The sequence below is a fragment of the Capricornis sumatraensis genome, chromosome 4, assembly GCF_032405125.1.
Source record: "Capricornis sumatraensis isolate serow.1 chromosome 4, serow.2, whole genome shotgun sequence".
Lineage (NCBI taxonomy): Eukaryota > Metazoa > Chordata > Mammalia > Artiodactyla > Bovidae > Capricornis > Capricornis sumatraensis.
In genome coordinates, this window is record NC_091072.1 from 38,539,416 (window position 1) to 38,553,944 (window position 14,529).

Below are 14,529 nucleotides of genomic sequence, written 5' to 3' on the forward strand. Positions count from 1 at the left end.
CTTGCCAAAACTTGGAAGCAATCAAGGTGTCTCTTAGAATGTGAATGGCTAAAGAAACTGTGGTTCCTCCAGACAATGGGATATTATTCAATGATAAAATCAAGCCATGAAAAGGCATGGGGGAACCTTAAACGCATAGGACAAAGTGGAAGAAGCCAATTTGAAAAGTCTCCATGCTGCGTAATTCCAACTCTGTGACATTCTGGAAAAAGCAAAACTATAGAGACTGTAAAGATAAGTGGTTTTCAGAGATTGAGGGGTGGTGGGATGAAGAGGTGAAACATAGAGGATTTCTAGGGCAATGAGAAGACTCTGAATGATGCTATAGTGGTGGATTCACATCCTTTTACACTTGTCCAAACTCATAGGATGCACAACACCAAGAGTGAGCCCTAGGATTTGTCAGTGGAGGTTCATTGATTGAAACAAATATGGCGTCTGGTTCAGGATGTGGTTCCTGGGAGAGGCCATGGTACAAAGGGGTCATGGGGAGTCTCTGCACCTTCCATTCAATTTTGCTGTGAACCTAAACTGCTTTTTTTTTTAAAAAAAAAAAAAAAAAAGAAGACTATTAAGAGAAACAAAACCGAGTCACAGGTGTCCTGGACTTAGGAAACATGGAACCCAGTGGCCTGAGAGCAGACAACTCCAAGCAGGGTTGCGCCATCTTAACAAGCATAAAAGCAAACCAAAGCGATGCATCCAGCTCATGGCTGTGCAGAATGCCTCCTGCAAAGAAGCAAAGAGAGCTGAGCACATCACCAGGAGGAGAAGGGCTCGAAGGCTTCCTGGAGGAGGAGGAGGACTTGCAGGGGTGAGGGTGAGGGGCCGGAGGAGGAGGCAAAAGCAGAGCCTGGACCCAGGCCTCTCTCTGGGCTGGCTGGGATTTTGCCTCTGGATTCTATTCTCCTGCTACCCACCCAGCCTCTTCTTTTTCTGAGGATTGTTAACAAATTGGTTTCTTCCACCTCCAGGCAAGCTGTGCTTTGGTGACAAGCCAAGAAAAATATCCACTGAATGCAAACCAGGCTCGCAGAACATGCCCAGCGAAGTGCACGGGAAACACTCTGTCCTCCGCGAGCCAGCGCTGAAGGCGGCCTCTCCTCTCTGCTTCCTCGAGGCCCCAGCCGCAGGTTTGCAGGGACCACACCTCCCCGGGCCTGCGGGGAAGGACAGGAGGGCCCTGGGAGTCCACCCCTGACCCCACCGCCCTCAGCTGGGATGTTCCCAGAGCACACGCAGAGGAAGGTCCTCCAGCCCCGGGAGAAAGCTCAGTCCCCCAGGGGCCACCCCAGAGAAGACAGCCTGCAGATTAGAGGCGTCCGGGGGTGGGGGCCGCAGCAGGGTCAGAGGAAGACACGCTAAGTCCCAGGGCCTGGGCTGAATTCCAGCCTCCACCCCGCCCCCTGCATCCCAGACCTCTTTGCTCCTGCCTAGACAGGGGCGTCAAGGGCAACACAGCCGGGAATTCAACCCGGCTCCCCCGGGTGCCCTCGCTGCGGCCAGTCCCGAGGCTGGTTACCATCCAGGCTGGGAAGCGATGGCTTTTCGGCTTTTCACCAGCCGTCCAAGTCCAGGGTTAAGGTGATGGGGGCTCCTGGTGCCTTCCTGGCTTTGCACCTCCGGAGCCTTCCCCCCAGCATTCGGAAAGGCGCTGCACGGAGCAGCGATCCCCTTTCTCCAAGGAAAGGTTGTTTCTTTTTTTTTTTTTTTTAATATATATTTATTTTAATGGGAGGATAATTACGATATTGTCTGACTCTTTGCAAGTACTGGAGTGGGTTGCCATTTCCTTATCCAGAGAATCTTCCCGACCCAGGGATCGAACCTAGGTCTCCAGCACTGTAGACAGACGCTTTACCGTCTGAGCCTCCAGGGAAGTCCGTAATTACAATACTGTGATGGCCCCTGCGAGCCGTGTGTGAGTCGGCCACAGGCACACACGTGTTCCCTCCCTCCTGCCCGCCCTCCCAACGCCCCCACCCCCCCATCGCTCCAGGTTGCCGCAGAGCAGCCGCCCTGGGTGTCGTGTCGGGTCACGCATCCAACTCCACGGGCAGGTGCTGTCTCAGCCTGGGTGCCGTGTGTGCCACCAGCGGCAGCGTGCCCGCCCGCCTGCGCCCCTCACCGCGGAGGCTGAGCTGCGGCACCTAGACGCCGGGGCCCCGCCGTCGGAGAGCGGCTCCATCCAGACCCCAGCCAGGCCCCGCAGGTGTGAGTGAAGGCCCCGGGCCTCCGCGAGTCTGCTCTGAGCAGCGCGGGGCTGAGATCGGCGGAAGGTTCTGGTTCCCGGGTGCTGCTTCTCCGCACAGGGATTTGTGGTCCCTTGTGGACCTGGCATTTGTGGTCTCCTGGACATGGAACAACAGACTGGTTCCAAATAGGAAAGGAATACATCAAGGCTGTATATTGATACCCTGCTTATTTAACTTATGTGCAGAGTACATCATGAGAAACGCTGGGCTGGAAGAAGCACAAGCTGGAATCAAGATTGCCGGGAGAAATATCAATAACCTCAGATATGCAGATGACACCACCCTCATGGCAGAAAGTGAAGAGGAGCTAAAAACCCTCTTGATGAAAGTGAAAGAGGAGAGTGAAAAGGTTGGCTTAAAGCTCACCATTCAGAAAACGAAGATCATGGCATCTGGTCCCATCACTTCATGGGAAATAGATGGGGAAACAGTGGGAACAGTGTCAGACTTTATTTTTTTGTGCTCCAAAATCACTGCAGATGGTGATTGCAGCCATGAAATTAAAAGACACTTACTCCTTGGAAGGAAAGTTATGACCAACCTAGACAGCATATTAAAAAGCAGAGACATTACTTTGCCAACAAAGGTCCATCAGCTCAAGGCTATGGTTTTTCCAGTGGTCATGTATAAATGTGAGAGATGGACTGTGAAGAAAGCTGAGCGCCAAAGAATTGATGCTTTTGAACTGTGGTGTTGGAGAAGACTCTTGAGAGTCCCTTGGACTGCAAGGAGATCAGCCCTGGGTGTTCATTGGAAGGACTGATGCTGAAACTATACTTTGGCCACCTCATGTGAAGAGTTGACTCAGTGGAAAAGACTCTGATGCTGGGAGGGATTGGGGGCAGGAGGAGAAGGAGACGACAGAGGATGAGATGGCTGGATGGCATCACCGACTCGATGGACATGAGTTTGGGTAAATTCCGGGAGTTGGTGATGGACAGGGAGACCTGGCATGCTGCAATTCATGGGGCCGCAAAGAATCGGACACGACTGAGTGACTGAACTGAACAGAACGTGAGCCCCCTGCAGCGGCCAGGCCCCCTCGCTCCCCACTGCACCCTGGAACCTAGGACCCTGCCTGGTTCTAACACTCTGAGTAATCAAGACACGTTTATGGAATGAAGAGTTTTCAGTGTCTGTTTCTGCAGTGGCACAGCAAGGAGGCTCCAGCTGGTCATTTGGTCACCGTGAGCCCCCAGGGAGGAGCATCTACAGAGCCTGAGGAGAGGGGCCCTGGACATGCCCCCACCCACCCCCAGAGGGGGTGTGTGCAGCCACTGAGGGACCGCAGTCCCCCAGCTCCCCCAGGCCCCCACAGGCCAGCCCATGACTCAGAAGTTCGAGAGGTTTGATGGCAACTTCAGCTCACACTCAACAGGGATAGCCATTATCCAGGCTCTGGGAGAAAACCCACAAAGCAGGAGACAGCCTCTTTGGTTGCACCCTCTTAGCTTTGATCTGGGCTTTTTGTGTGTCTACAATCACTTTCCCCACCTCCCCTTCCTCCCTGCAATGGTGCCCACAGCATTGATCGTGAGGGTCTTCTCCGTGCTTTAGCTGAGCTGGGAAGATAGACCCCATCAGAAGGGAAGAAAGCCCCTTGGCTTCCCATGTCCTCTTGCTGAAAGGGGTTGGGATCTTTGCTCAGCCTCTGTGCTATCTCCGGTCCTTGTCCTTACAAAACACCGTCTCCCACCCCTGCCCCTCCGTCCCTTCCTGTTCCCTCCTGACCTTCCTAGGTGACTTATCCCCACCACCTCTCTCTCCAGGTGCTTCTGCTAAGATTCCACACCCACCTGCATGTCCACTCAAACAAATGTTGCTTCAAAACATTCCCCAGTCCCGCTGCCTCCTCGGACCACCCTTTCTCTTCCCTGCCACCTTGCCAACTCCAACTCCATCAACTGACATCACCTCCATCCTCCAGGCTCTCTTGGAGGCTAATCCTAACTGCATCCCTTTCTCCTCCCACCTTCAGTCTTTCTCAGAATCAGGGTCTTTTCAAATGAGTCAGTTCTTCACATCAGGTGGCCAAAGTATTGAAGTTTCAGCTTCACTATCAGTCCTTCCAATGAATATTCAAGACTGATCTCCTATAAGATGGACTGGTTGGATCTCCTTGCAGTCCAAGGGACTCTCAAGAGTCTTCTCCAACACCACAGTTCAAACGCATCAATTCTTTGGCGCTCAGCTTTCTTTATGGTCCAACTCGCACATCCATACATGATCACTGGAAAAACCATAGCTCTGACTAGGTGGACCTCTGTTGGCAAAGTAATGTCTCTGCTTTTTAATATGCTGTCTAGGTTGGTCATAGCTTTTCTTCCAAAGAGCAAGTGTCTTTTAATTTCATGGCTGCAGTCACCCATCTGCAGTGATTTTGGACCCCAAGAAAATAAAGTCTGTCACTGTTTCCACTGTTTCCCCATCTATTTGCTGTGAAGTGATGGGACCGGATGCCATGATCTTAGTTTTCTGAATGGTGAGTTTTAAGCCAGCTTCTTCACTCTCTTCTTTCACTTTCATCAAGAGGCTCTTCAGTTTCTCTTCGCTTTCTGCCATAAGGGGGGTGTCATCTGCAGTACAGGTACCTGCTGCATAAGACTCAGATATGCTCTATCTGGAGTGCTGGTCAGAGAAATTTTTTTTTTCTTTCCCTCCCAACATATCCCCAAGTCAGTCCTTCTGCAGAAAAACAAAAAAGCAATTCTAGGACATGTCCACTAATAATAGAAACAGTAACACTTTGTGCAATAATGTATAATGAGGTTGTTTAAAAAACCTTCTTTGTAACACTTGGCAATTTTCAAGATACTTTCTCATCAGCTTTGGCTGCCTCCCAGAAAGAGTCTATTTTTATCTGAACATGTACACAACGTCTATAAACTTGGGGTGAAAAATAAATGCATCGTTGAGCAGCAGGACCTGGATCTGCATGAGGAGCAGCCAAAGGCAAAGGGCAGGGCTTGGCTTTGCATCAAGTGGGCCTGCCGTGACCTTGGCAGGGGTCCTGCCTCACGCCTCAGTCTCCTCATCCAGGAAGTGGGCCGGATGCTAGCGCCTGTCTTGCACAGAGCTCATCAGTGCTCCTGAGGTCACACAAGGATCCTGCCTACCATGGTGTTTGGCATGTGAGACTCGAGATAAATATTAGCTACCAAAAAAGGGAAGAAAGAGAGGAATTAAGGTGAAATCCTGTTGCAGTAAGGCTCCACACTGTTGGTTTCTTTCCCCTCTGTTGACGGTCAGCCCTCCGCATTGCTTCATGTCCCCTGCCCTCACTGTGGGGTGTGCGTGGGTGTGTTCAGTCGTGTCTGACACTTTATGACCCCATGGACTGTAGCCCACCAGGCTCCTCTGTCCATGGGATTCTCCAGGCAAGAATCCTGGAGTGGGTTGCGATGGCCTCCTCCAGGGGATCTTCCTGACCCAGGGATCGAACCCATGTCTCCTGTGTTGGCAGGTGGATTTGGCAGGCACTCGCATTTGAGCCGCCACCAGTTCCCGTCACCCCCTCCTACATGGCAGGAAAATCTGCCCCCTCTGGGTAGGTTTTAGCTTGTCTTTCCCCCAGCCAGATGCCTGCTACAAAACACAGCTTCCACAGTGATGTCCCACCTGGTCAGCCTCAAGACCAGGCCTCAATCACTGGAACTGCAAACAATTACACAGAGTCCAATCAATAGTTGAATCGATAGTAGCTGAAGTGTCAGGAGAGGACTCAGTCTGCCCTGGACATGAGTTTCCTTTTCATTTTTTATATCAGTAGTGATTTTTCTTACCGCTAAAACATAATGGTAGCTAATTTCTATTTAATGTCTATTTGTAAAGCTCTTAAAAGGTAATCAAATTTCTATTGAAAAGCATGATTACTATAGGCTCTAGAAAATACCAGGAAAGAGTTTAATCATCAATCAAATTACTAAGATGATAAGTTCCTGGTGGAAGTATTGACAGTGAGAGATGAGAGTCAGAAATACATAACCAGTTTCTAGGGGAAATGCATTTGTAAATTCAGATTGTTAGATGAAGGGCAAATATATATGGTCAATACATTAGGTAATATACTAATTGTTAAAGTCTCCATTGGGTTATTCCCATCTGCATACAAACTTGATGTCATTTCTCCCAACTAGAAATTAAAAATAAACAAAAACAAACAAAAAAAGCCAGGTATAAACAGATTTGTGTGTTGCACTGTCTAATCAGTTAGCCTCACCTCTGCAGGTAGGTAATTGCCTCTGGGGCTTCATTCTTCACCAGGACCCCAGTTTAAAAGGCCTCCACGAGGCCTGGGATCTTAGCCAGATAAACCTGTAGAGGCCTTCAAATTCCTCTCCTGAAATCTAACCCAAATCCCCTGGTGGGGTCTTCGTGTCTGCCAGAGCACAGCCCTCTGCGCTGGGACCGCGGCAGCTCCCAGGAGGAAGGGCATCGCCTGGAGGGGTCACCCCTGACTGCGGGCAGTGAGAGAGCTGCCCTGCAGAGCTCACGGAGCCCAGGGCTGTGGGGATTCTGTGTGCCTTCCCCTCAATTTCACTCTGAACCGAAAGCAGCCTTAACAATATAAAGTCTATTTAAAAGGGAACACATGTAAGAATTAAAGATTTTAAAATTTAAAAAAAAAAAAAAAGGGGTAAAATCCAGGGGTGGGTGTGTGCATGCTAAGTCGCTTCCGTGTGTAGCCCGCCAGGCTCCTCTGTCCATGGGATTCTCCAGGCAAGGATACTGGAGGGGGTTGCCATGCCCTCCTCCAGGGGCTCTTCCTGACCCAGGGATCGAATCACATCTCTTATGTCTCCTGAATTGGCAGGCGGGTTCTCTGCCACTAGTGCCACCTGGGAGGCCCTGGAGGTGGGAAGTAATAACTGATATAGAACAGTGTGGATGCCTTTAATGCCACTGAACTCTACCCTTAAAATGGTTAAAAGGGAACTCACGTAACTCAATGGGTTTCCTCAGTGGCTTAGCTGGTAAAGAATCTGCCTGCAATGCTGGAGACCTGGGTTCGATCCCTGGGTTGGGAAGATTCCCTGGAGAAGGGAAAGGCCACCCACTCCAGTATTCTGGCCTGAAGAATTCCATGGACTGTGTAGTCCAGGGGTCACAAAGAGTCAGACACAACTGAATGACTTTCACTTTGACTTTTCACTTTTACATAACTCAATAGCCAAAAAGAAAAAAAAATCTCATTTTTCATTTCCTCTCATGGGCAGAGGACGTGAGTGGACATTTTTCCAATGAAGACATACAGATGTCCCACAGGTACATGAAAAGAGGTTCAATGTCACTAGTCATCAGGGAAATGAAATCAAGTCCACAAAGAGACAGCACCTCACACCTGTCAGACAGCAAAAAGACCACTAATAACAAGTGTTGGGTGGATGTGGGGAAAAGGCAGCCTTGTACACTGTTGGTGGGGATGTAAATTGGTGCAGCTACTGCGGAAAACAATACAAAGTTTCCTTGAAAGACTAAATAGAACACCATAGGATCCAGGGATTTCAATTCTGGTTCTTTATCTGAAGGAAAAGACCACTAACTCGAAAAGGTGTCTGCACCCCCGTGTTCATGGCAGCGTTCTTACAGCAGCCAAGACGCAGAAGCAACCTGGATGAGTGGATAAAAAAATGATCCATCCATCCATCTGTCTCTTTGCAGATATAAGTACATGTGATGGGACTTCCAGGTGCCACTAGTGGTAAAGAATCCGCCTGTCAATGCAGGAGACATACGAAATGTGAGTTCAGTCCCTGGGTTGGGAAGATTTCTGGAGGAGGAAATGGCACCCCACTCCAATACTCTTGCCTGGAGAATCCCATGGACAGAGGAGCCTGGCGGGCTACAGTCCACGGGATCACAGAGTCGGACCCGACTGAAGCCACTTGGCACACACGCAGATATGGTGAGCCCTGATGGCGCCCTCCAGGGTGGACAGAGACTGGGGCTGCCTCCCTGGAAGGACTCCAGTCCCCGGCAGAACCTGAACCGCATGGCTCCTGCAGGCCCAGTGGTCTCCAGGGGACAGAGGGCTCACAGGAAGAGACCCCACAACCCTCTCTGCTCCACCTGCCCCCCACCGAGCTCGGGGTAGTCACTTCCTGAAACAAAACCAGGGGAACATCAGCCAAGTCCTCCAGTGATTTGTACCATTTACAGCTCACCTCCGAGCCAGTGTGGAAAACTACTAGGCTGGAGAAATTTTCCCCACGTTACTGCTTTTGTGTTTTATATATGAAAAGAGTGTGCACATAATAGTGATCACCCTCCCCCAACACACACACACACACACACACAGGGTAACTGTGCAGAGGTGATGGGTAAGTTATTTAGCTTGACTGCAGTGACGTTTTCATAATGCATACATTTACCAAAACATCCAGTTGTACACCTTAAATACACACACATTTGACATGTCAGTGACATGTCAATAAAGTTTAAAAAGTAAGTCATAAACTAAAAACAATGGAGGAAAGGGTAACAACAAATAAGATAGCCACGTGAGACAGGCGATACCCCGTGTGGGGAGAAATAAGCCATTTCACCATTGCTGCTGTTGGCTGAAGTCTAGTCGATCGCTTGCACACTGGCTTTTAATCATTAAACATATATTATCCTTTGGTCAAAACAGCAGCATCAAAAGGTACATGAAAATGCTCCCAGAAGGGACACGGCAGCGTCCCCAGCACTCAAGACACCAGGAGGCCCGTTTCCAGGCTGGCTTACCCCAGGCTTGTCTCAACTTCCATCAGCTGCTCTCTCTGGGAAAGTTTCCTGCCCGGAGCTGCATTTCCGCCCCCTCCAGGAGGGCACTGTCTCTCGGATCATCTTTCTGTAACAGTTGTGTCTCCTCCTGAGCTGCCTCAAAACAAAGCTGTGGGCTTTGATGCCCTCACAGGGAGAGAACAGAAACGTATTATCTCGGTTCTGGAGGCCGGATGTCCAGACTCTGGGTGTCAGCAGGGCCCCACTCCCCTGAAGCCCTCGGGGAGCCTCTCATCTCTGTGGCCGCTGGTGCTTTGCTGCTGTTCCTTGGCTCACGGGGGCCTGTCTCCAACCCACTGGCTTCACGTGGAGGACTGTGTGTCTCCCGTGCTCACACTGTCCTCCCACTGCGTGTGTGCTTATCACTGTCTTCGTGAAATACAGCTAGGACTTATATATTTTTAATATATCACACGCACCTACTGTTTCAGAGGCTTCTCTGTAAGTCTCCAGGAAACAGACTTTTTCCCCCGAACACACACTGGATGAGTTACCTGGTGCCGACCTGTCCTGCCGAATAAATAACTATCTGCCTTTGACATATGGTTACCAATGTTCCTCAAGCTCGCTCTTAGAGTTTCCACAGTCCCTCCAGTACCTGATCCTCGCCAACCCACCAGCCTTTCCCACCCACATCCTCATACACAGCCACTATCTATGCCTCATCTGAGCATCATATAACAAAACGCCACACTCCTCGGTTTTCTTTCCTTTGTTGTCATTCAGTCACTAAACAAATGTGGAAAACTCAGCAGTGGCCACAGGACTGGAAAAGGTCCATTTTCATTCCAATCTCAAAGAAAGGCAATGCCAAAGAATGCTCAAACTACTGCACAAATGCACTCATCTCACATGCTAGTAAAGTAATGCTCAAAATTCTCCAAGCCAGGCTTCAACAGTATGTGAGTCGTGAACTTCCAGATGTTGAAGCTGGTTTTAGAAAAGGCAGTGGCACCAGAGATCAAATTGTCAACATCCACTGGATCATGGAAAAGGCAAGAGAGTTCCAGAAAAACATCTATTTCTGCTTTATCGACTATGCCAAAGCCTTTGACTGTGTGGATCACAACAAACTCTGGAAAACTCTGAAAGAGATGGGAATACCAGACCACCTGACCTGCCTCTTGAGAAATCTGTATGCAGGTCAGGAAGCACCAGTTAGAACTGGACATGGAACAACAGACTGGTTTCAAATAGGAAAAGGAGTATGTCAAGGCTGTATATTATCACCCTGCTTATTTAACTTATATGCAGAGTACATCATGAGAAACGCTGGGCTTGGATGAAGCACAGCTGGAATCAAGATTGCTGGGAGAAATACCAATAACCTCGGATATGCAGATGACACCACCCTTTTGGCAAAAAGTGAAGAAGAACTAAAGAGTCTCTTGATGAAAGTGAAAGAGGAGAGTGAAAAAGTTGGCTTAAAAGCTCAACCTTCAGAAAACTAAGATCATGGCATCTGGTTCCATCACTTCATGGCAAATAGATGGAGAAACAGTGGAAACAGTGACAGACTTTATTCTTTTGGGCTCCAAAATCACTGCAGATGGTGACTTCAGTCGTGAAATTAAAAGACACTTCCTCCTTGGAAGAAAAGTTATGACTAACCTAGACGGCATATTAAAAAACAGAGACATTATTACTTTGCCAGCAACGGTCTGTCTAGTCAAAGCTATGGTTTTTCCAGTAGTCATGTATGGATGTGAGAGTTGGACTATAAAGAAAGCTGAGTGCCAAAGAACTGATGCTTTTGAACTGTGGTGTTGAATACTCTTAAGAGTCCCTTGGACTGTAAGGAGATCCAACCGGTCCATCCTAAGGGAAATCAGTCCTGAATATTCATTGGAAGGACTGATGCTGAAGCTGAAACTCCAGTACTTTGGCCACCTAATGTGAAGAACTGACTCATTTGAAAAGACCCTGATTCTGGGAAAGATTGAAGGCTGGAGGAGAAGGGGACAACAGAGGATGAGATGGTTGGATGGCCTCACCGACTCAATGGACATGAGTTTGAGTAAACTTCAGGAGTTGGTGATGGACAGGGAGCCCTGGCGTGCTCCAGTCCATGGGGTTGCAAAGAGCTGGACACGACTGAGCGACTGAACCGAACCGAATCACTAAGTTGAATCTGACTCTTTGTGACCCCATGGACTGCATTATACTAGTCTCCTCTGTCCACTATCTCCTAAAGTTCACTCAGATTCATGTCCATTGAGTCGGTGATGCCATCCAACCACCTCATCCTGTGCCACCTTCTTCTCCTCCTGCCCTCAGTCTTTCCCGGCATCAGGTCCTTTGCCAGTGACTTGGCTCTTCGCATCAGGTAGCCTATGTATTGGAGCTTCAGCTTTAGCATCCGTCCTTCCTTACTGATGAATACACAGGAACTGAGAAAGAAGGATTCCTCAAGATCACACAGTAAGTAATGTTAGGATGTAAGACCAGGTTGTCTAGATCCATCCCTCTTTCAATGAGCTGCCTGTGTGAAGTCCATTCCTGTTCAAACCTAGGCAGCACCCCCAGGAGGAAAATGCTTTCCAACTCGAGGCTAATGGCTGTGGTTTGGGGATGGGCTAGTTAAAGCAGATAGCCTTTCATGCTTTCAACAGAGTCAGCACCTTCTGGTGGTCAAGGGAAATGAAATGAACTAGGAAACGCTGTCCATCATGAGACACAAAGGGTTCCATGATCATGATCTCTCCCATTACAGGCAGTTTTTCCATGTGGAAAGAAAGCAGTCACCTAGTCACAGGCCTCAGATGGGTCAGGACCCAGGGGGAACCATCCTCACAGCCCTGCAGATGGAAAATCAGCCTGCATCATTTTATCCAGTCCGGGGAAGGGCATTCTCAGATGATTCCATGGCCTGGAATCATGAAGTGATGGCTTCTCTGAGGGCCCCAGGGAGGCCTTGAAATTTAATGACTCCACATAGCGGCAAATTTCCTTTAGTTCATTTGCTCATTTAAGTTTGCGGAGAGGTTTGTTTGTTGTCTTTTTTTTTTTCATGAAAAACCAAACCAAAAAAAGAAAAATAATATGGTTCCATATTTTAGCCAGGAGCTTCCCTGGTGTCTCAGTGGTAAGAATCTTCCTGCTAATGCAGGAGACATGGGTTCGATCCAGGGGTTGGGAAGATCCCCTGGAGTGGAAAATGGCAAGCCACTCCAGTATTCTTGCCTGGAAAATCCCATGGCCAGAGCAGCCTGGTGGGCTGCAGTCTATGGGATCACAAAAGAGTCAGACACAATTAGTGACTAAACAACAATTTTTTAGCCAATTTTTCTAGTCACAGAAAAATATACCAACTTAAAATTAATGTTTATTTCCTTGGATTTATTTGAATGAGTTAACAGGAATTCAGATTATGATAGCAAACATTTATCAAACACCTACATGCCAGCCCTGATGCACTGATTCAAGACGGAAGGAACTCTTGCCTGTTCCCAGACTGCAAATGAGGAAACCAGGACTCAAGCAGACTTCTCAGAGACATTCAGTAGGGGCAGGAGTTCCAGGCTACCATGACCAATGGACACTGGAGCAAAAACCCACGCTTCACGACCCCCTGTCCGTGCCAGCTGTGTCCAGTCTGGAAATGAACACATTTCAGTAGTGAGAAAAATTATGACCTGCTGTAGGTTATACATGGGCCCCTCACCATTTAGTAACATCCCACAAGGCATGTCTTCCCGACCTTCTTCAGACCTCTCTACGTGCATTTAGGGGCACAGTTTTCCACTAGTCGAGGCCCTGGTGCTGGGAAAGACTGCGGGCAGGAGGAGAAGGGGGTGACAGAGGACGAGAGGGTTGGATGGCATCACCAACTCAATGCACATGAGTTTGAGCAAACTCTGGGAGATAGTGAAGGACAGGGAAGCCTGGCGTGCTGCAGCCCATGGGGTTGCAGAGTCAGACACAACTTAGTGACTGAACAATAGCAACGGAAAGGGAATTACAGAGGGCTGTTTCCTTCATATCTCCTGACTTCAGACATCCCAGAGGGCACTCCAGGCCTCTGAGGCCAGGCTCTCTGTGAACCCCGCCCTGCAGCTCTCGGAAAGTGTCCCCTTGCTTCTAGGATTGCAGCAAAGATCTTTCCTGATGTCCAAAGAGAAAGCTGACCTCTCTGTCTCTAGGTCTTCTGCACGAGGGAAAACTAGTCTCTCCAGCACAAGGCAGCCAGCTCTCCACCAGTAACGCCAGCAACAGCGGGTCTCCCCCACTGGGAGAAGGAAGCCCCCAAAGGCAGGACTGTGTCCTAACCTGGGAGCTGACCCCACTTTCCTCATGTGCGAGACTGGTGTGAAAGGGGGAGGGTCCAGTTGGACGCATGAGGCCGACAGGACAGGAGGGACCTTCTGTCCCCGCACGGCGAGGCAGGGGTGACTGACGAGGGCTCTGGGCGCTTGGGCAGGCGGGGTGTCCTCCCCACGGAAGACAGCGCCCCTGGGCACCTTCTCCCGGCACTCAGGACGCAGGAGGGACTCGGGGTGCCTGGAGCAAATCACCTGGGAGCAAGCGAGAGCCGGGGAAAGAACCGAGGCCTGGCCTGGCTGCGGGGCAGCTACGTAGCGTCCCTCGGTGTTAACAGGATGACTCGGCCCTGAAGCCGCTGTCTTGCTTTCTGCGTCTTGGTTCCCAAACTCATCCTTGAAGGACGTGGGCTGAAGCCAGTGGCCAAACTGTCGTCCCTCCGCTGGCCACGAGATGGCGCGCCAGCCCTTTCTGCGACCCCCGTCCGCTGAGAGCCCGGCCCAGCGCCCGCTCCCCTGGGCGGCGGCTTTGCGTAGAGAAACGCGCAGAGAAGTCTAATCTAGGCGGGGTTTTCAAAAACAACAACAACAAAGAGCCAAACACAAATGTACTAAATCTGGAAGCCCGTCTGGGAGAAAAGAGCCTGGAGCCAAAATATTTCCCGGGTCACGGAAGCTGAGATGCGCTACCTAGGAATCCTCATCTCAGGTCCTCGGAGGTTCCGTCTTACGCGGGACCCGCGCCCCCGCCGCTTAGGAAGCCTCGCTCCGGCCACGGGCCGCCTACGGGCCCCCCTCACTCCCGGTCTCGATCCGCAGGCGGGGTCTCCCCGGGATGCGGCGGGAAAAGCCGGCTGTTGGTTTGGTTTTCCCATCAGCCTGGCCCTTCTGGCCGCTCCATCCTTTGCGGGGAAACCCGAGCTGTTTGGGCCTCGGGGTCCACAGGACCTGCTGGGCTGGGCCTCACTGTGTTCACAAGGCGGACTGTGAGTCCCTCAGTACCTCGGGCAGGCTGGTCCCTCCCGCAGAAAGCTGCCTCCTGCGTGGCTTGTCCCGAGGAGACTTGTCTTCCCAGGCCTGCGGCTGTGACCTTGACTGGGGACTTAGGGAGCCTCAGGCCTATGGAGGTGCTGGTCTGTGACCCCAACAACCTCTGCGGTCCGCACCCTCCAATGCTGCGGTCCCAGGACAAACAGGAAGGCCTGCAGAGAGGGAGGAGCAAGCCATGCTCTGGGCTCCCCTGAACTTCA